General features: G+C 52.5%; 1 protein-coding gene across 4 annotated transcripts in view; it reads left to right on the top strand.

Annotated features, from left to right (window-relative positions):
• Window positions 1–15,991: 15,991 nt before the first annotated feature.
• Window positions 15,992–22,755, top strand: part of EPN2 (epsin 2) — a 52,257-nt gene continuing 45,493 nt past the window's right edge. For all 4 annotated transcript variants that reach the window (XM_027974817.2, XM_027974815.2, XM_027974816.2 and 1 more), the window contains exon 1: window positions 15,992–16,109. The gene's annotated coding sequence lies outside the window, so the exon portion shown is untranslated. The remainder of the gene's footprint in view (window positions 16,110–22,755) is intronic.

Raw genomic sequence — 22,755 nt, 5'->3', positions numbered from 1 at the left:
CTGAGGAACGGAGAACCGGGATCGAACCCGGAGAGCCTCTGGGTTCGGCCCCATAACACGCAGCCCCTAGGTCGGCGGCCGCGTCTGCCCTCTCATGGCATCACTCGGAACTACAGGCCGCCTTGCAATCCGAGTCGGGAGTCCGGACCTCAGGTCCAGCGCGGGGCCGAGCCACCCGGGCGGGGGTCCAGGCTGAGGCCTTTCCCTCGCGTCATCCCTGCCTCTGACCTTCCCGAACGTTACTGCTTAACAAGAACTGAAAACTTCCATGAACAGTTGCATGTTTTTGAGGACGCTTTTTAAAATATCAGTAACATAGCGCTACTCTTAAGTGGAAGTTTTGTCACTTTGTACGTAGTAACAGGGAAATTACCGTAAAAACAAGACAATGTTATAAAATGCTGTTGGACGCTGTTGCTCACAAAAGCCAGTGCATAGCCTGCTCTTTGTTCAAAGGGAAATCATGTATCAGAAAAGCTTTTTTTTCAAACACATTTTAACATTTTGACCTACACCATGCATAAAACCTGGAGAAGGAAATGGCAACTCACTCCGGTATTTTTGCCTGGAGAATCCCATGGACGGAAGAGCCTGGTGGGCTAGAGTCCACGGGGTCGCAAAGAGTCGGACACGACTGAGCGACTTCACTCACTCACTCACTCATACATAAAAATGAAACAAAAATTTCACAAAATAATACCGTTATTTTTCTGATATTTTCAATTCTGTTTTATTCTATTTTTCCCATTAAAAAAAACCAACTTGAAGTATAGGTGATTTACAATGTTGTATTAGTTTCAGGTATACAATAAAGTTATTTTGGTTTTTAATCTAATTTTATTTATTTTATTTTTGGCTGTGCTGGGTCTGTGTTGCTGTGCTCAGGCTTTCTCTAGGTGACCAGGGACTACTCTGTGCTCCGGTGCACAGGCTTCTCATTGCAGGGGCTTCTCTTGTGGAGCACGGGCGGGCCCTAGAGGGCTCAGGCTTCACTCATCCCAGCATGCAGGCTCAGTAGTTGTGGTGCACCAGTTAGCATGTACACATATACACGCTACACACGTCTCACATGTGTAGCATGGCCTGGCGTGTGGAATCTCCGCAGACCAGAGACTGAACCAGTGTCCCCTCCACTGAGTCACCAGGGGAGTCTGGATTCTTTATATATATATTCCATTTTCAGATTATTTTCCATTACAAATTATTATAAGATATTGAGTATAGCTCCCTGTGCTATACAGTAGATCCTTGTATAAATATATGTATCTATTTTATTTATGGGATTCCCTGGTAACTCAAATCATAAAGAGTTTGCCTGCAATGAGGGAGACCTGGGTTCAATCCCTGGGTTGGGAAAATCCCTGGAGAAGGAAATGGCCACCCACTCCAATATTCTTGCCTGGAAAATCCCATGGATGGAGAAGCCTGGTGGGCTACATACAGTCCATGAGGTCACAAAGAGTCAGGCACAACTGAAGGCCCTCACTTTCACTTTCATTTTATTTATAATAGTGTGTATATGTTAATTCCAATTCCTAGCTTATCCCACCCCATTTTAATATATGTATTTTTAATGTTCAAAGACAGGTAGATGCACATGTGTAAAAAAATGTTGGTGGGGACTGAACCTGAGTGATGGTACAGGGGGTTCAGACTTTCTATTTTCGTGCATGTTCAGAAGTTACAAATTAAAAGAATATCTTTAAACTCACTGGTTTGGAACTTGCTCAGCAGTCCAGTGATTAAGATTCTGCGCTTCCACTGTAGGGGGCATGGGTTTGATCCTTGGTGGGAAAAATAAAATCCCACATGCTTTGTGACCAATTAATTAATTAAAAAATTTAAAAAGAATTTTAAAAACTCATCAGTTTGGTATTCTATACATGGATTTTACAACCCACTAAGGGGTCACTACTCATAACTGGGAAATTTTGAATTACTCTAAGCTGTGCAGAAATTTACCCTGGACATGATCAACAGAGATTAACCCGGATATAATCAACAGACCTAAAGAAGGAAGTGCTTTTCCAGTGCAGTTGACCACTCCCTCAATGGCCACCAGCAACATCTCCCTCCCTGCACACGCCTGTCATTCCCACAAGAGGTGAAGCCCATTTCTCCACCCCTTGAATCCAGGCTGGCCCAGACTAGGAGAATGCATCAGAAGTGACGTTCTGGGACTTCCGAGTTCAGACCTCCAGAGAACCAGAAACTTCTGATTCATAGTGCTTGGAATGAGCTGCCAGGTCATGAGGAAGAGCAGTGGGAAGACACACGAGGAGTGCTGAGCGGCCAGTAACAGCCCTGCCAGCACCAAGCCAGCCCCGGATTTCCAAACAAGGGCTTGGCTTCCCACCTCAAGAGGCTGCCAGATAAAACACAGGCCACCAGATAAATCTGATTTTCAGATAAACAAGTCCTTCTTCAGCCTATCTCAAATATTGCATGGGATATACTTGTGCTAAAAACCAGTCATTGTTAACCTGTAGTTCAGATTTAAGTAGCAAGTCTGTATTCTCATTGGCTGCAGTTGGCAATCCACCTGGAGCACCTGAGGGCTTTCTCTGGCAACTGAGGACACTCAGCCCAGGTGAAGGGCACAGGAGCAAACATCATCCGATGAGGGCAAAGGCCACCTTTCCCAGCCCTTGATGGGAGGGACAATGCTGGGGTGAGCTCTATCCAGCCCCTGTGCCCTGGTAGCCCTGAGAAGCAGGACCCACTCCTTTGCCCTTTTTCTGTCCCCTCACCTCTGCCAGGGCTTCTGAGGGTAGCCCCCAAAGAAATTCTTGTCTCAGGTCTGCTTTAGAAGAACCGAGGAGACGACAGAGGGTGAGATGGTTGGATGTCATTACCGACTATTCAATGCACATGAGTTTGAGCAAGCTCTGGGAGATGGTGAAGGACAGGGGAGTCTGGTGTGCCGCAGTCCATGGGGTCATAAAGAGTTGGACATGACTGAGCGAATGAACAACAAACTGAGACAGTAGAGCTTGACCAGGGTTAGCTGCTGTAATCGCTATCATTATCCACTCACAGTGTCTCTCGCAGCGGAGGGAAGCAACCTGACCAGCACAGCTAACACTTACTGAGCCCTTACTGGGCACCTACTCAAGATGCATTTCCTCGCCAACACCCCTCTGAGGTGTCGCAGGTGGGGAAACAGAGGCTCGAGAACCTCAGGGCCCTGCGCCTTTTCACTGCTCTTGAGCGCCCTCGCCCGTGCGTCATCACCACTTCCCAGTCTGGGGACCAGTACGCTGCCCCCGTCCCAGGCTTGATCAGGCTCCCGGGGCTCTGTGGCCTCCCACGTAGCCCCCTCTCATCAAGCATTCATTAGGCACCTACTGTATGCACAGCGCTGTTCCAGTGAAGGAGACAGACCCCCTGCACCACAGGGCTACCTTCTCATGGGGCAGATGGATGAGAGCACGGTGAGTCAGATGTGGGACTTGGCAGGTGATGAGACATGTTGTGGAGAGGTGGTCAGGAAGGAAGAGCATTACCTTCAGTAGAGTGGTGAGGGGAGGCTTTCCTCAGGAGGTGACAAGAGCAGGAACCTGAAGGAGATGAGGGAGCCACCGGAAGACCTGGGGGAAGAGCATTTTGGGCAGAGGGAACAGCAGATGCGAAGGTCCTGAGGTGAGAGTGTGCCGCGGGTGTGAGGAACAACAAGGCCAGCGTGGGGGGAGCTAGGGGAGGGGTCGGGTGAAGCCAGGAGGTGGCAGTCGGGCAATGAGGGCAAGTTCACTGAGAAGCTAAGAAGGCTTAAGCCGCAGTGCCCTCATCTGCCCAGATGTCCAGAGCACTGGGAGGAGCCTTGCCATAAGTTCACCTGCAAATGCCTTTCCTGGAACTCTGTGTGGTTCATGGCAAACCATTAAAAAGCCAACTTAAACATCTTTTTCAAGAAACACTGGTAGGAGATGTAATGCATTTCCTTTCATAATACTTAGCTAATGTCCTGTATTTAATTCATTTTATCCTCTCAGGAAACTTTCCCGCGGAAGTGGCATATACCTACGTGCAGCTCAAGGAGTTTCCACAGTTGACTGTCCTTGCTTCTCATCTGTGTCCTGAAGCATCCGCTTCGCTCCTTCTGGGCTCTGCCCTACCCCAGGGCCCAGCTCAGCATCAGCAGCAGGAGGGATCTCTGCACATGCAGAGATGGAGCAGTGAGTGGGTTTTGGAGGTGAGCCGAGCACGGAGGCAGGGCCATCTTCCCGAGCTTACATGGAAAATGGGCAGCAGGACAGGGGCATGGCAAGGTCTGTGACCCCAGGCCCCTCTGATGCTCTTTCCAGGCTTCCCCCCTCGTTTGATGGTCTGGACCCTGGATTCCTCCCCCGCCCAACCCGGCCCAGAACCTGGGGCTGGGCTGCGTCCCGGGCGGGCGGAGGGCGCTGCTGTCTGACAGTCGCCACCAGATGGCGCTGCCGGGATGACCCTGCGGGAAAAGAGCAGCTAAGCAGCCAGGCTCCTGGGCCTCTGGGTCCCTAAGTTCCTCAACAGACCTGGCTCCACACTGCGGATAGAGAGACCCTGAGCCTCGCCTGCTCTGAGCACAGGGACAAATGTGGCTCCAGACGTCTCCTCCCAGGCAGAATGACCTGGAGGGCCCAGGGAGGGGGTCCCCTTCAGCCTGGGGACTGCTCAGCAGATGCGGGCAGCCGGCCTGTGTCCGGGCATGGTGCCCAGCTGCCTGGGTCCTGGCACTGGAGGGCCGCTGCGGACTAAAGCCCTAACTGCAGCACTCTCTGCTGCGTGGCTCCAGTCAAGCCACCTGGCTGCTCTGGCTCCCCTTCTGTAGAGCACCTCCTTTAGAAGAGTGCTGTGAGGATTGAAAGTGACGTGAAAGTGTTCACCACTCAGTTGTGTCCCACTCTTTGCGACCCCGTGGACTGTATCCCACCAGGCTCCTCTGTCCGTGGGATTCTCCAGGCAAGAATACTGGAATGGGAAGCCATTCCCTTCTCCAGGGAATCTTCCCAACCCAGGAATCGAACCCGAGTCCCCTGCTTTGGTAAGTGGATTCTTTACTGTCTGAGCCACCAGGAAAGAGAAAATAGGCATGAAGCACTGACTGCTGTTTTTCCAGGGACTCCCCTTGCGTGTCTCTATCCCTCCTGGTTCTGAAAACTCTCACCTCACCTTCAGCAGGGTGTGCACTAAACCTGGTCTCCCAGACTCAGAGACATCATAAACCAACACTTCTGAATTCTCCCAGTGGTCCTCTGGGGTTGGTATTGGCTATCAGACCCCCTCTGTGAAGGAAAAAACAGAGGCTCAAAGAAGAGGAGGAGGAAGGGACTTGCTAGAGCAAGTCAGACAGAAAAAGGACTGAAGAGTGAGTTCCTCTGTTTGTGTTTTTACTTTTGGCCTCATGGCATCCAGTTTCCCAAGCCAGAGATCCAACCCATGCCCCTCTGCAGTGGAAGCGCAGGGTCATAACCACTGGGCCACCAGGGAAGTCCCAGGAAGTGATCTCTAAGTGATATTGTTAGATATTGTAAATGGGGGAAAAAACCAAGTATAGGACAATGTATAGTACATGTTCACATTTGACCTAAAAGGGGTCCATTAGGATAGAAAATATAGGTAGAATTGCCTATATGTGCATTAAAAAATCAAACAAGGTATTATTTACCCCTAAGGAGAGGAACTGGGTGCTTGGGGTGTGTGGTAGAAAGAAGACTTTTGCTGCACACTTATGAAATACCTAAAAGGGTGTTTTTGTGTTATTTCTCTGAAATAAGGTCAGGGAGGGGAAAATAAATACACTAATTCAGGGGTGCAAATTCCAGAACCAACAAGAACCAGGAAAGAAATATGAATATGTTGAGACATTAAGGAGTGGTAGAGGAACTTCCCTGGGGGTCCCGTGGCTAAGACTCTGTGCTTCTGATGTGGGAGGCCCAGGTTTGATCCCTGGTCAGAGAACTAGATCCTGCATGCCACAATGAAAGATACCGCATGCCTCAAGTAGGAGCCAACGCAGTCAAATAAACTAATTAATTAAAATTTAAATTAAAAAAAGAAGGGAAGTGGTGGGGACTGAGGCAAACAGTCTGTGTCCCACCTGACAGGGGGAGGGCCCTGCTCCACCGCCTGGGGGGTGGCAAGGCTGGAGGGAGGGGGTCCATCAGCTGGCTGACCTATCTATCTGCCATCACCAACCCACCCTCCCCTGTGGCCTTCCACTTCAGAGGCTGGAAAAGAGAAATGACTGGCTTTCCTAGGCTCCCTTGCAGTTAGTTAGGAGTAGTCATGTGACATAGTTCTGGTCAATTAGATCTAAGGAATCTGTAGGGTGGGGGGTGGGAGGTAGGGGTAAGTTCTGGGAAATTATTTCTCTGTATGGTAAGAGACGGATTATTTCAGTTCATCCTAAGCTTAACCATTTCTCTTCCTTCCTGTCCTAAATGTAAATGCAGGTGCAATGCCAGGTACAGTAGCAGCCATACTGAAAACAAGAGGGAAAAGTCAAGCAATTGCAGAGATATGAACCCTGACATCCGTGGACTGGTAGGTAAAGCAATGCTAACCATAGCTGATCTCCAAGTTCATCGGGATGGAGGAAAATGCACTCCTATTTGCCTGAGCCACTCTGATCCGTTTTCTATTTTTTTGTAGTCCAATGCATTCTTAACTATATAGAAAATGTATATTTGATAGAACTCAGAAGGTATGGGAAAGAAGAGGCTGGCAGGAGTCTGGAGGGTAAAGGTCCAGGAGAGAGACTTTCCGTTTGGCGGTGAGGGAGGTCTGAGCACGTTTCTTTTGTAATAACCAGCATTTATTGTGCACATGCTGTGTACTCCAACAGCAATTTACACAGATCAGCTCACTTCTCACCACAGTCCTCTGAGCCAGGCCTGGCTTTATCCCCACCATCCGGAGGTAACTGGGGTCAGAGAAGCAAAGCAGATTGTTTGGAGCCCCTACAGCTACAGGCCGGACAGCAGGACCTGAGCTCAGGCAGAAGCTGTCCAGCCCAGGGTGGACTCTGACTCCTCTGTCTGCCCCTCTTGGGGCCTCAGTCTCCATGTGAAATGGGGTGTGGGTCCTGATGGGGGCTGGGACGTGCTCTGCTGACCCAGCAGGCAGAGGTCAGCCTGGTGACCATCTCCCCTTCCACCTCCATGTCCATGTCCCTCACCTCTGGGGGTATGGGGAGGCTGGTGGGTGATGCAGCCCTGAAGGGGAGGTGCCTGGAGGGCACAGCCTGGCCCTGGAGACATTTCGACTCCCTGGCCCTCTGGGCCTGTTTCCTACTCCTGATTGAAGGGACTGATCAATCAGCACCCTGAGGCTACGGGAAGGAAGGCTTGCAGTGACCTAAGCCCTGCGGGGCGGAGTGAGGGTGTGGACCTCCAGGGCTGTCCCCTCGTCCCCTCCCAGCGCCCCAGGTCCGCCCCAGGCATTTCCGGGTGATCTCAGGAAATACCAGACCCACCCCCATCCCCCAAGCTGTCTGCAGTCCTGTTGCCGCCACCACCCTCCCCCTCCCCCCGCCCTGTCCCTCCCACAGCTCCTTCCGGTCACAGGTCTTACTAACATCTCCTCCCTGGTCAGTGCTGGACTTCAGCCCTCCAGCCTTCTACAAGGTCTCCCCCTCCAGCTTTCACTTACAGAAGGGGGATTGGGAGCAGGCTAGGGTCCTGGTAACTGGACCCAGGCAAGGTGACCTGTGACTGTGAAATAGCTTGAGGGAATTCTGAAAACTTAGAAGAGGAATCAGGGAAGCAATCAGGGAAGGCTGCTTGGAGAAGGTGACATTTAAGTCTGGTCCCGAAGACCAAGGAATTGACCAAGGACAAGTGTTTCCAGACAGGAATTCATTTATTCGACAAGCATTTATTGTACACCTGCTGGTGCCAGTCCCCCCATAGGCCGTGAGCTTTGGCAGGAGGCAAGATAAGTTTGTGCCCTCTTGGGTTTCACACTGAGGGAATCAGAGGAGTAAACACCAGCTTACAAGCTGGGCTCAGAGCTACCGAGGAAGAGTAGTGAAAGGGGCCCCATGCTAGTCTGAGGGGGGTGGCCAGTGCCTGACTGCTGAAGCAGAAACAGCCATTACTTAGGCGGCAAGGGAGGGTGGAAAGGAATCCAATGGAAGGAACAGCAAGTGCAAAGTCTGAAAGTCAAGAGGATGCAGGACGGCTCAGCTGTTGGACAGCAGACTGGATCAGGAGGCCACAGAGGCTCAAGGCAGAGAGATGACCTGCCCGAGGTCACAAGCGCTGGAAGGCAGGGATGTGGGCTCAACCACAGGAGTCTCTGCAGTGTTTTGAAGGGGGCCTGCAGCTGCACAGCCTCCTGGGGCAGGTACTGATGGAGGGACAGCTAACTGCTGGGAGGAGACGCTGCCCTAAGAGAGGCAGCAGCGGAAGTCGCCGTGGGTCGGTGGAGGCTGTGGTGGCCGTGATGTGGTTTCTTCGGGGCCCCTGTGGTAACAGCCTGGGCACTTTGCCTGCCTCCTGTGGCTTCAGCACCCACAGAGAGCCCTCACTGGGGCACGCCTGCTTCCCAGAGCTCGGACCAGGGCTGGGAACCCAGACAGGACCCTTCTCAGTCCTGGGACACCCCCCAGTCTTTTATCTCCTGGGAGATATTTAGTGGGGCTTCCTTTACAGAAGAGGAAACTTGGGTTCAGAGAGGGCTGGTGGCTGGTCTGGGACCCCACAGCCAGAGGGCAGGTTCAGGCACCCACAGCTCAGGGCTCCCTCTCTTTCCTCATGCTCCTAAAGGTGACTCCTGCAGTCACGTCCAAACCAACAACTGCCATTGGAATCTTTGTTCAAAGTGGGCGCTTGTGACCTTGGGCAGGTCACCTCCCTGCCCTGAGCCTCTGTGGCCTCCTGATCCAGTCCACTGTCCAGCAGCCAAGCCGTCCTGCATCCTCTTGACTTTCAGCCTTCGCAGTTGCTGTTCCCTCCATCAGATTCCTTTCCACCCTCCCTCGCAGGGAAGCAGGAAATCCTTGTTCAATGCAGACCTTCAGTCATGACTGCACTCCCGGCCTGAGCCCAGGCTGAGTACACGGGACAGGCTTGACAGTCTCTGTCTATGGGGGAGTGGGTAAGGGCACAGACTAGGCTCCTAGCTCCAGGCTGCTGCCTCCTAGCTGTGTCACTTCGCCTGCCTGTGCCTCAATTTCCTCGTTGGTGAAATGGGATCATAAGAGTGCCTTCTGGTTGGTATGAAAGTTTGGTGTGAAAGTCCAGTGGAATGATGGGGGAGGGCTCAGGAGAGGGGCTGCATGATGGTGTCTGTGTGGCTGTGACCTTGTGGTGGCCCGGCCCCGAGGAGGTGGACTCCGGACCTACTCCAACCTTGCGCTCACCCCACCAGGTTCTTCACACCTCGCTTCACAGGGTTGGGATGTTGCCCAGTCTCGCAGCTGGTGGGGTGGTTAGGACTGGAACCCGAGCGACAGCCCTGTCAGACAGGGTGGCTGTAACTCAAGTCTGCTGGAGAAGGCAATGGCACCCCACTCCAGTACTCTTGCCTGGAAAATCCCATGGATGGAGGAGCCTGGTAGGCTGCAGTCCACGGGGTCGCTAAGAGTCGGACACGACTGAGTGACTTCACTTTGACTTTTCACTTTAATGCATTGGAGAAGAAAATGGCAACCCACTCCAGTGTTCTTGCCTAGAGAATCCCAGGGATGGGGGAGCCCAGTGGGCTGCCCTCTATGGGGTCGCACAGAGTTGGGCGCGATTGAAGCGACTTAACAGCAGCAGCAACTCAAGTCTGCAGGAAGTGGGGAGGTGCATAGGGTAAGCGACTGGTAGCAGGGGTGCACCGTCTGTCTTTGCAGAGAGCCCGCACGAGGCATCTGGACCTCCGGACGTGTGGCGACGGGCATTCCTGGCAAAGGGAACTTTGAACAGTGAGGGATTGTGCTGTGCGAGGGGACTGGGGGAAGGGGCAGGGGCAGGGTCTTCTGGCCATGTGAGGGGCTGTGGATTAGATCCGAAGTGTGGTGCCAAGTCCTTGGAGAGGCTGAGAGGGGTGACATGGCCTCCTGTGTTCTCCCCAGCAATTCTGCCAGTGAGGGGGCCAGGCCCCGAGTGCAGCAACGAAGCAGAGGCTCTGAGGGTCCCCGTGTGCACCCATGGTCTGGTCCCCAGCACAGAGCAGCAGCTGGACCGGGCTCCCTAACTTGCTCTTTGTGTGGGGTGCCGGGTGTGGCTACAAGCACCCCCACCAACCACAGCTGGGGTCCCTGGGCTTCTGGAGGGCTTTCCCCCAGTGATGGCCTGTTCCCTATTGTTCCTCAACACGTGCGCTCAGACACTGTGCCCTGGGAGAACCCTGCAGGGGAGGAGACACAGGTAAGGGAGGCCAGGCCAGGCCCCACTCAAGGAGTTGCAGGACCACAGGGTGGCAGAACCCACATCACTGTCCAGGGGGAAGTGCCAGGATGTCCATGGCATCAACGGAGGCCCCCAGGGCAAGATGCCCACTGGATCCTAAAAACCTATGAGCACTTGGGCCAGGCTGACTTCTAGAAGGATCCTCCTGGGTGGAGAGGTGCTCAAGGCAGAGGGAACACCACACGCAGGTGCTCAGAGGCACGCACACGCAGGCCATCTGGGAGACCCCGGGGAACAGGTGGGGTTGCAGGGCAGGATCCGGGAGTGGTACCAACAGAGGAGCCTGGCGGGCATGATGCGGGGAGGCCCGAGGGGACCCAGGCCTGCTGGCAGTCTGGGTTTGTGGGCGGCTTGTATCCAGCCACTCAGATGAAGATGGTGAAGACGCAATTTTATTCTCATCTTTCTGCTCAGTATCTCTTAGATAAGCACAGTTACAAAAATTAGTAACAATGTTTGCTTTATGTCTTCAACTTGTATTTTCTTATAAGAAATTAAAGAAAGAAGTGGAAGGAAAACAAAAAGGAGGGGGAGGGAGGAAAGAAGGGGAGAGAAAAATGAGAGAAAGAAGCAGAAGAAAGATTGGTTTTTTTTTTTTTTTTTTCCCTGCCTTTTTCTGGTTTAAATGGCTAAAACTGTTGCATTGTCTCACCCCTTGAGGTCATTGGCCTCCTGCCCTCTCTTGAGACCTCTGTGTCTTGGCTTTGTAACTGCTGTGTCTGGGTCAGCCTCCCCAGCCTGGCGCCCCAGCACAGACCAGCTTTACAAGGAGGGGCTCAGAAAAGGAGCAGAGGTGAATGGGAGGAGAGGGCAGAACGAGAACCAGTCTGGAGGTGAGGTCTGAGGTCTCCAGAGAGACTGGTAGATCCTGACAGTCTGCTCCATCAGCCCCAGCCGGAGGCCTCTTCCAGAGCCAAGGTCAGTCTTCTTGCTCTTCTTCCCACAGCACTGGATCCCTTGAGTGTGAGGGCCCTCTGTGCATGCGGCCCTGGACTACATGCTTCCTGCCCATGGCCTCCTACCTCGAAGCAGGTATTATTGAGCTATCTTGTCTACTTATGTGTTTTATGACCTTGGCAGCTTTGAAAAGTACTGGTGAGGTATTTGTAGAATGTGTGCATGCTTTTTTTTTTTTTTTTTTTTAAGATTTATTTATTTATTTGGCTGTGCTGGGTCTTTTTTACTGCACTCGGGCTTTCTCTAGTTGCAGCCAAGTGGGTTTCTCATTGTGGTGGCTTCTCTTGTTGCAGAGCACAGGCTCTAGGCACTCTGGCTTCAGTAACTGAGGCTCACAGGCTCAGTAGTTGTGGCTCACGGACTTAGTTGTTCCGAGGCATGTGGAATCTTCCAGGACCAGGTATCGAACCTGTGCCCCCTGCATTGGCAGGCGGATTCTTGACCTCTGGACCACCAGGGAAGCCCCTGCATTTTTTTAAAGGATTATTGTTATTTTTATTATTTTGACTGAGTTGTGCAGCATGTGGGATCTTAGCTCCCCTACCAGGGAAGGAACCACGCCCCATGCAGTGGAAGTGTGGAGTCTTAAGTACTGGACTGCCGGGGAAGTCCCTTAAGCATTATCGTTAAAGATGTTTACCAAAATAAATAAATAAATAAATAAATAAATAAAGGCTTTCCCTGGTGGCCCAGTGGTTGAGAATCCACCTGCCAAGGCAGGGGACAAGGGTTTAATCCTTGGTCTGGGACGATCCCACATGCCGCAGGGCAGCTAAGCCCGTGCACCACAGCTGTTGAGCCCAGGCACCCTAGAGCCCTCAGTTCAGCTCAGGTCAGTCACTCAGTCATGTCTGACTCTATGCGACCCCATGGACTGCAGCATGCCAGGCTTCCCTGTCCATCACCAACTCCCAGAGCTTGTTCAGACTCATGTCTATCGAGTTGGTGATGCCATCCAACCATCTCATCCTCTGTCGTCCCCTAGAGCCCCTATTCTGCAACAAGAGAAGCCACCGCAATGAGAAGCCTGAGCACCACGATAAAGAACCAGCACAGCCAAAAATAAATACATAAATAAATAACATTAAAAAAATAATAAAAATAGCCTATCTTGTTTGAAATGTTCACCACTATAGGGGAAAAAGCCTGAGGAGTAATGGCCGATAAAGACTAGAAATGTTGGGTCACAGATTGAAAATTATATATTAAGCTGATGCTGTTGTTCATTGTTACACTTCATGCCCTAAGGAGGAAATCTGAGGAAGATCATAAAAACTTGTTTCTGAGGCATGATGAGAGCTGTGGAAGAAAGGTGTTATACAAATCTCTACTGAATTACCAGGTTATTGATTAATGTAGAAAATACTGCAAATATTGCTCCTTCCCTAAAAATGAGATGGAAGCTTTCTTCTGAGCCCTCATGCCCTTTCTCTTATGATTTCTTGTGATTTCAGTGTTTTGGTTTCTGTCTGTGTTCAGGACTCCTCTGCCCTTTCAGACTTCCAGCCCCTGGAGGGATCAGGGTAGCTTTATCTCTGTGCCCTAATAAGAACCACCGCCCATCTAGGGCTTCACAATTTCTAAAGCTTTTCCCCCCTCTGCTTTCTCATTCTGAACTGAAATGCAGTCCCTCAAGGTGGGAGGGATTGCTACCCCCACTTCACAGATGGGGAACCTGAGGGCTGGCCAGCATAGGCTGTGCTTGCTGGACAAATGGATTTGGATCTGGAGTTCAGATCTTGGATGAAGCTCCCTGAGACCTCCTGCGTCTTCGCCAGGAGAAGACGCATGCCATCTTCACGGCACGCCCTCTCTCCCTGCCTGCAGCGCCTCTCCCTTGAAGCCCTTCCTTCCTAACCCCAGAGACATTCCCATCTGTACAGCCATTTCTTCCTGCTTCTGAACCTCATCACCCTGACTGTCCTCCATCACTCTGCCTCTTTAGGCATTTGAGACTCACCTCCAAACTGTAAGTTGTATCCGACTCTTTGCAACCCCATGAACTGTAGCCCACATGGCTCCTCTGTCCATGAGATTCTCCAGGCAAGAATACTGGAGAGGGTAGCCATTCTTCTCCAGGGGATCTTCCTGACCCAGGGATAGAACCCACATCTCCTGCATTGCCAGGTGAGTTCTTTACCACTGAGCCACAGGGAAGACCCAGGAAGGCAGATGAGCCTGACTGCTCCATCCTGTGCCCTGGGTCGGCTTGGGCCTTGGGCAGAGTATCTGGCTTATCTTACACCTTCCTCTGTGAGACAGCTTACATGCTGTGGACCCAGGAGAACCTGGCTTTGAATCCCAGCATGGCCGTGCACGGCCTCTGTTTCCTCATTTTTAAAATGGCAATGGCGCTGCTAACCTCAAGGGCTCCTCATGGGGATGAATTGAGAGAGGAAATGCCAGAGTGCACTGGGCTTCAAAGGGCGTGAGGAAGGAGAAGTGAGTTTGAGGAATGCAGGAATGTCCCCTCCGACCTTGCACAGGGGAGATGGTCTTCCAGCCTTAGGAGGCCCTCCCTACTCTGCAGCCTGGCTTGATCCCCTGAATTGCTCTCCAGCTCACTTCCTGGGCTGTGGTTGGCTTATCATCTCTTTATCTGCATCCAGCTCTCTTTCCTAAATCTCTGGGGCAGTGCAGATTTGCAAGCTGGGTGTAGAAGGGACTGGGTTCTGCAGGCAAATGTTGGCCTGGGTAATCCAGCCCGGCATCTCTCCAAACCTCATTTTTTTCCTGTAAAATGTGAACAATATGAAAGCTCACCTTGAGGTGTCGTGGTGAAGTTTGGGGCCAGCGCCATGCCTGGTGGGGGCACGTGGTTGTTTAATTTCATCAACTAAAGTTAAATAAGGACTTAAAACTGTAACTACTCAGTTGCACTGGCCATGTTTCAAGTGCTTACGTGTGGACAGGACAGCTAGATTGCAGTCCATCCTCCCAAGGAGTCCTAGTGGTAGCGTTGGTCTGTAGAATCTGTGGACAGCACTCCAGCCTGTGACGGGCACCTGCTGCGTGTGGGCACAAGTTCATCTGTAGCTGCAGACTCTTCAGGGGTGGAGGGCCATGATTTCAGCGAGAGTGCTGCCCTCCTGCAGGCCCAGGAAGGCCCAGCAGAGAGCCAGGGCTCACCAGGAGAGTGTTCCAGGATGGGGATGGACCAGGTTTAAAATGGGGAGCTCAGGTTCCTGCCTCTGGGGGCAGGCACACAGGGCTTTATTCACTTTCTCGTGGAGAAGGCGTGTGGAGTCTGAAGGCAGGTTGGACAAGTGGTTTCTGGCCTCTAGGACTACCATTGTCAGACTTTTCAAAAGAATGATGGCCGTATGGCTTTGCAGAGGTGTTAGTGTGTCTCTCTGCTTCTCCCCTCCCCCTCATCACTCCTTCCAGTCTTCCCTCTCCTTCGTTCTGTCCCTCTTATCTTGTGGCCAAAGAAGGGCAGTCTAGATTCCAGCTACTGAGAATAGAGGGCTGCCATCCCCCATCTCCTCTCGCACAGGCGGAAGGAATATGGGGCTCGGGGAAGGACAGTGGCTTGTCTTCTATGCCTTTGCCAGTGAGGGCACAGTGGGACTTCTGGACACAGCCCCCCTGAAACCATAGATTGGCATAGTGTTGAGGTCACCCGGACCTCCTTGGATCACAGGCCGTGGGAGGGTGCTCTCTGCCAACCCAGGAAGCCCTGATGCGTCCCCAGACCCTGCTGTGAGGGGTCTCTGCTGACCCCACTGTGACTGGAGCAAGTTGGGCTTGGGCTCCTCTCCAGGGTCTGGCCCTCCTCCAGCATGATTCTTAGCACATAGTAGGTGTCTCGTGGACCCTGGTTGAACTGAAGGGAGGAGGTGTTTCCTATGTGAGAGTGCAAGGCCCTGTGAAGGGGCAAGCCTGCACCAGGGGGATCTATAAGCCCCTGACCGGAGGAGGGTGAATCCAGTACCCCACCTTCTTAGGGTCACAATGCCATTAGCAGCCTAGCAAAGCATCTGCACCATCCTCAGAATAATTTTCAGGTGTGTTTTACTGAAGTAGAATGCATACGTTAAAGTGAGACATCTGTAGCATACATCAGTGAATTTTCACCAAGGGTAACACTCGTACCCCAGCATCCAGCGCCCCTGCACAACCACCCACCCCCACCATCCGGTTCCACCTCCCAGACTTGGTAATGTTTACAAGCGCACACTGCGAGGGGTAGCGTGTTTGAGCTTCGGCTGGGGGTTCTGGGCGTGTGTGTGAAGGAGGAGAGGGTGTGTGGACCTGTGGGACGTGCCTGGGATGTGGGGGGATTTGTGGGGTCTGAGTGAAGGTGGCCGTGTGCGTGGGTTCAGGGGTGAATTTGCCACAGTTTGTGCAGTGGTGTGGGGTCGTTGGCACGCGTGCGTAGGTTTTGGGCGTTGTTTTAGAGTATTGGAGCGTGGGTTTTGGGGTGTGGTGGGAAGGCTGGGTAGTCTGTGTGGGGTCGTGGATACCCCAGGGAGGTCGCGGGGTCAGAGAAAATGAAGCTTGGGCAGGTTGGGACCCTGGCCCGCGGGCGCGGGGCGGGGCCAGACGGCAGGGGGCGGGGCCTTTCGGGACCTGGGCCGGGCGGAGGGGAGGGGCCGGCGGGTGCGCGCACGCAGCCGGCGCGCCCCCTCCCGGCCGCCATGTTGGCTGGTGTGTGGGTGTCAAATCGAGCTGGAAGCGGCTGCGACTCTTCGGGCTCCAGTCGCTCCCGCCTCCTCAGCTCTACTGGCGGCCGCAGCCGCGCACCCGGGTCGGCCCGGAGGAGCGCAGGTGAGCCGGGGCCTCGGGGCTCGGGGGCCGGAGCGGACCGAGGGCGCGGACCCTGCCCCTCCCCAGAGCGCCCCCAGAAAACAGCTCCCCCCACCACCTCCCAGAGTATGCACCCCTCAGTCCAGCCGGGTCTCCACCTCAGGCGGGATCCTCTCTTACCCAACAGGCCCCGCCCTACGGGCTGGAGCACGGCCCCTCCTCGTCTGGGTCCTCATTCCTCTGCAGGGACCCCCCCCCCCCCGACCACCGCCTTCCCCTCAGGGAGCTCTTCCTTCGGTATCCTCGGAGCCCCGGGCTTCCCGCGCCCGCCGCAGCTCCGGGAGCCCTTCAGGCCTCGCCGTCCACCTTTCCTCTGGACCCACCCTGGCCCTCCTCCCCGGGCCCGGCGCCCCCGCCCTCGTCCAGGTGCCGGCCGCCCCGCTCTGGGCCGCCGCGGGCCCCCTCCCTTCCGCAGGGACCCGGCTCGCCCTCCCTACCCCACGGCACAGCGGGGACGGGGGCGGCGGAGCCAGACTCCAGCTGCCTTTTGTTCCGCGTGGGATGGAGAGACCCCGCCCGGCGGTCCTGCCGGGCTGGTCTAGGTGGGTGAAGGGGTGCGTGGGGCCGCCTTTTCCAGGGGACCCTTCGTCTCTCTCCCCGTGGGGCGGCTCCCGGGAGCCCAGCGCCTTGGGAGAGGCCGGCCCTTCCAAGAGGAGTCCGTGCCAACAGGTTTTTGTTTGCAACCCGGAGTTGGCCCGGTGGCTTTGCGGGGGGGAGGGGAGAGGACAGCTCGCTCTCCCCAGAAATCCCGGCAGGGGCCTGTGGGAACCCATTTCTCCGCCCATGGGCTCCGTCTGGGGCCCTTCGCCCTTTAGCTGCCCTGGGGACGCGTCGGAGCCTGTGCTGGAAGGAGGATGGGTTTAACCACCTTTAGGGTTCAGATGGGGAAACTGAGGCCCAGAGAGAGACACTGGGTCATGCGGTGATGCAGCGTCGGAACTAGAAGCTTGGGCTCGGGGCGCTCTCTGGGATATTTTAGAATTTTTTTTAGAGAGAGATTCAGGGTTATCCCTCTCCTCTTTTTAACATTCACTAAGAACTTAAACAGAAAAAGGTGAGAAGTAGGAGTTGTTCCTTTCCACCTCCAGGAGGAGCTTAAAATGATTGAAAAAGGTGAATTTTAATTTTTAATTGTCCTTGCCCTCTTCCAATTATGTAAGATAATGAAGATTTGGCAGAAAACTTGTGCATTTTGTAGCTCTAGATACGGATGTTAGGTGCTAACTGATCGTGTGCTGAATCCTGCGCAGCGGGGATTGAATTTGCACTGATAATTAAGTTTTCATCTGTATTTAAATTAACATCCAAAGGGCCTACAGGTTGTTCCTGAGTGGTGCTCATTCCAGCAATTGTGTTTGGGACAAGTGATTGTGTCAGAGAGTCTGCCAGAATCTTCTCATTTCTTATTTATCCGCATTAAAAAAAAAATCTGTACTGTATTTTTACATTTTTAAAGCTTTTTTGCTTCTTTAGTTTTACTATTGGGTCAGTCATCCTTACCAGTCTTACTGCGTTTTTCTTTTGTAGGCACTGGATGAGTTGCATGCATGCTCAGTTGCTCACTTGTTTCCAGCCCTTTGTGACCCCATGGACCCCTTTGCTCCTCTGTCCATGGAGTTTTCCAGGCAAGAATACTGGAGTGGGTTGCCATTTCCTTCTCCAGGGGATTTTCCCGACCTAGGGATTGAACCTGGGTCTCCTGCATTGGCAGGCAGATTCTTTAACACTGAGCCACCAGGGAAGCCCACTGGATGAGTTGTTCAGTTGCTAAGTCGTGTCCTACTTTTTTCGACCCCATGGACTACAGCAGGCCAGGCTGTTCTTCACTGTCCTGGATGAGTTACTGGCTGTTGAAGAGTTTGTTAAAGTGCTGATTAGAGTGAGGCATGATCCAGGACTGCATCCCGCCAGCCCCCTGGCCAGGAGCGTGTCTGGTTTGTGCTGTGGGGTGTACTGATCTCGGTTTACACAGGCTTCTTGCCTCCCTGCACCTAGCGGATGGGGCGCTCTGGGCAGACCTCTCTCCCAGCAGGGTGTGTGACTCCAAGCATGTGCCTGAGGTGTGAAGAAATGTAAGACTCGCATGATGAAAGCTAGCATGGTGTGTACAGTCTTGAAAAATGCCCCATCCTCTATGGAAATCCTCTCTAGAAACGCAGGTGACTCTCTCTGTAACTGTTTTCCATGACAAGACGTGGGTTTCCTGAGTGTTTGGATTCTGATAAGAGCCCTGCAAAAATAGTTGAGAATTACTTGTGATGCTGATTTATTTAATTTTTTAAATATTTATTTGGCTACACCAGGTGTTAGTTATGGCATGCGGGATCTAGTTCCCTGACCAGGGATGGAACCCAGGCCCCCTGCATTGGGAGCGTGGAGTCTTAGCCACTGGACTACCAGGGAAGTCTCTGATTTATTTCAATGGCTTGGCTTTTCCTGAACCTAAGGAGTGGGCATTTATTATAATAATAATAATTATTGTTTCGATTTCATTAGGAAGAGTGGCAGCATTCAGTTCTTTGTGGCCTGAAGTGTTGAAGGATTTTCACTCACAGGGCTGCTGTTGTCACTTTCTAGGGAAGCACCTTTAAGTTTTCAAAGCTCTCTGGCAGCTGTTCTTCCCCTTCCCCAGAACCTTCCTGGTGAATTGGTGGGTGTGGAGGATTGTGGCTGTTGTTTCATGGCTGAGGATCTGTTGACCCTGAGCCTTGGAGAAATCAAAGGGCTTGGATTTGGGAGATTGAGAAGCTGTTGTTTCATGGCTGAGGATCTACTGACTCTGAGCCTTGGAGAAATCAAAGGGCTTGGATTTAGGAGATTGAGGTTGGGAAGGATGTGAGGAATTATCTAGTCCTACCCCGCTTTTGTCTGCTGGGCTCTCGGTTCAAGCATTCTACTTAAACAGGTTTTCCAGGATTTCCCTGGTGCTCTTGTGGTTAAGAACCTGCTTTGCAAGGCAGAGGATGTCTGTTTGATCCCTGGTCGGTGAACTAAGGGCCCATGTGCTGCAGAGCAACTTAGCCCATGTGCCACAACTGAGACCCGATGCAGCCAAATAATATTTTTAAAAAAAGAAGATTTTCATCCAGTGTGGCATGAAATGTGAATAAGGAGTCCTGGGCGGTGGGCAGCAGGGAACAAGCTTATCCATCCCCACTGCAGGATCCACGGTCTATCTTGTTCTTGCCAGAACTGCTGTGTTGGTCCAGCAGTCCTGTGCCAGTCAAGTGGGTGTTATCCCCCTTCTACAGATGAGGAAACTGAGGCCCAAGAGAGTAAGTCTTGTGCTCAAGGTCATGCAGCCAGTAGGTGATGGGGCTGAATTTAGACAGGTGTGTTGACTCCCCAGATGTTCTGATGCCTTAATCTCATGTGAGAAACAGTCCTGGGGTGAAAAGACTTATTCTAAGCCCATCTGCGAGTTGGTGGAGGACCAGATACCATGGCGCGACCTGATGAGGTGGGAGAGAGTACGTTTGGCTTTGCCAGATGCATTTTGAAATGTCTGTTTGTCTCCATCTGTTGAGTTTTTGAAAATTGACAAGCTTTCTGATAAGTTCCTCAGTGGAATTTTCTTTGGTCTTAATTAAGTTTGTTCAAGGTGTCTAAAAATAGACGCTTAGAAAAACAAACGCAGTGAAGTAAGTGTCCATGCGGCTGAGAGGGTGTGTTGAGTAGCCTCTGTCCACAGGCTTGTTTGACCGCACCTACCTTCCAGATTCTTGATGGCTTGAAATGCAAAGTTGTTCCAGCAGACTCTTGTTGAACATATTTCCCCTCTGTCTTCACATCCACATGCAATACAGGGGTTGCCACCCATCCTGAGTGGAAAAACAGGCCCAGAGAGATTAAGTAACCTTTGAGGAGCTGACCCAGCCAGGAGTCAAACCCAGGCCTCTGTGGTTCCCAAAACCGGGTGCTTCCTACTCCACCAGCCCCTGCAGAACACCCCACATGATGAGTGCTCATTTCTGTTATAGGACACACTTGTGACCTGAAAACGGCCACGTTTATTTAGAGGGCTGGGAACTGTAAGCGAGGAGATGTGTGTCTTTTTCCTGACTTTAGTGTCTGTGAAGGCACTGAGGTTTGAATGGACCGTTTGAACTGATAGAGGCCGAATTTCGGCTTTGGATTTAGAGAACGGCCTGGCTCTTTTGAGCAGATCCTCAGGACTGTTACGATCCCCTGCATGCATGGGATTCTTTCTGGTGACTCAGCCCGGCGCACCCAGGTGCTGGGGCTGCATTGTGCCTTCCTGCGGGCCCTGATCTGGGTGGAGCACGCCAGCCCTCTGGAGAAAGAGCAGGCAGCCGTGTCCCTTACCTGGTTGAAGTGGTGGTTGGAACTGTGCACAGAGGCTGTCAGGGAAGGGACCCCGTCCGCTTCCTGGTGCATGGATCATGAATGGAGCCGGGAGAATCAGGCTAAGCTTGAGTGTTGACTGACCATTCAGGCTGATGCATGATATTGGTTTAAAAGCATCTATAATTCATCACTTCTGAGTGCAGGCTTCATCCTTCCTGTCACTCCCACCTCTTAAGGAAGAGTAAGCTTCACAGAACAGGGCTCCGTAGCTGAGGACACCAAATGGCACAGACAGTTTGGCTACAGAGGCCATGCAACAGCTTTGGAATCAGGTGTGGGTACAGATTGGCCTCCTGGCTGGATGGCTTTGGGCACTTCAGTCACTGAGCTTTGCTTTCCTTGTCTCTGAAGAGGCCAGTAATAACCACTGCAGATAGAGGAGTGGTCTTCCTCGGCCACTGGTGCATATTAACATCGCTCAGAGGGCGGGGTGGGCCCTGCACCCAGAGTTTCTGACCCAATGGATCTGGAGTGAGGCCTGAAAATGGGCTTTTTCAGCCAGTTACTAGATGTTCTCTGATGCTGCTGGTTCTGGGGCCAGATTGGGAATGTAGGCCCACAGGACAGACGGGAAGGCCAGTGAGGAGTCTGCACTGGCTGGCTGTGCCGGAGAGTTCCCAGCAGTAGGTCCTTGCTGCCTCCCAAGTGCTCTGAGTGAGATGGTGGCATGACACTTGGGAAGGGAATTTGGTTTCTCAAAGTGATGTTTTCACTTGTTCTTACGTGATTGTAATTTGACCTGGTCAAAGCATGATGACTCTGTGGGTTAGTCAGGATGTTGTCCTTAACGAAGGGAACGTAGACGTAAGTGCTGTTCGAAGAGGCAGTTTAAGTCCAGAATCCTGTTTGAAAAGCTGGTTCTTTATTCCCACACATCAAGCAAGATGTTCGCTGTCGAAGGCTCTTGAGAAATGCAGCTGAGAGAGGGCAGGGGGCGTGGCATTGAATAGGAGCAAACTCCCACGGGGCTGTTGGGGGTGGCCTCTGGGGTTAATGGAAGTTGCTCCTCCTTCCAGCAGTTCAGAGTGATTTCATAGTCTTTGGTGTTTACAGTTTGGAAGGAAAATTTTTTTTGCCTCCAGTAGTAATGATCAGCTTGTCCGTCAAAACCAGACACATGGGTGTGTGTGAGCCCTGCCGATCTTTGAGTGTCTCCTTTGTGCCTGGCCCCGTGCGACTCCTTCCGTAGGGTGCAGGGATCCTCCAAGACCTCTCACTACTTCTCCTTTCGCCTGTGCGGAAACTTAAGTCTCCGAGGGGCTCAGCAGCTGACCTCAGGCCACACAGCTAGTCATTGCCCAGCTGATGTTTGCCGCCACCTGTGTTAGATTGAAAACCCCAGTGTCTCCGTGGCCTCGCCCTGCAGCCGTCGCAGGTGTGCCCACTGCCTCACTGTGCCTCACAGCAGCCCGGCGGCAGGCGCTTCACAGGGGAGCAGAGCTGGGGCTCGGAGGGGTCAGGCTTGCTCACGGGCACCCACCCGCTGCTGGCAGGACCTGAACCTCCCCTCCTTACCCAGAGGGGCAGAAGTCAATTCTGAGACCCAGAGCTGCCTGGGTGTGTAGAGCAGGAACCTGGGGGAAGCCTGACTGGAGTGGTGGGATGAAGTCTGTGTGGCTGGTAATGGGTTTTGTGTTTGTAAAACTGTGCTAAAGAAATCGCCCAAATTGCTCTTGGAGAGAAGGGGCTTTTTTTTTTTTTTTTTTAACTCTGTGATCCTGAAACTCTGCACATTCGTTCTGTAAACATAGCACATGGGAGTTTAGGACTAAAAAATGGTCCTGTAATGCTTTTGGAAGTAATGATGCTAAAGCTGAAACTCCAGTACTTTGGCTACCTCATGCAAAGAGTTGACTTATTGGAAGAGACTCTGATGCTAGGGGAAATTGGGGGCAGGAGGAAAAGGGGACGACAGAGGATGAGATGGCGGGATGGCATCACCGACTCAATGGACTTGAGTTTGAGTGAAGTCCGGGAGTTGGGGATGGACAGGGAGGCCTGGCGTGCTGTGATTCTTGGGGTCGCAAAGAGTCAGACAAGACTGAGCGACTGAACTGAACTGAATGCTGTTGTTAAAATGTGATCAAATTCATACCGAAAAACTTGGTAGTTTTAAAATGTTGCATATAAATAAAAATATGATGCTTCACCTTCCTCACTAGGCATTTCACACATGCCTTCTAGCACACGGGTCATTTTTCTGGTCCTACCTCGCATGGGTGAGGAGGCTGGGGTGTGA

Source organism: Ovis aries, chromosome 11 (assembly GCF_016772045.2).
Source record: "Ovis aries strain OAR_USU_Benz2616 breed Rambouillet chromosome 11, ARS-UI_Ramb_v3.0, whole genome shotgun sequence".
In the NCBI taxonomy this organism is placed as follows: domain Eukaryota; kingdom Metazoa; phylum Chordata; class Mammalia; order Artiodactyla; family Bovidae; genus Ovis; species Ovis aries.
The sequence above is the reverse complement of the archived record's forward strand: the minus strand, read 5'-3'. Positions and strand labels throughout refer to the sequence as shown.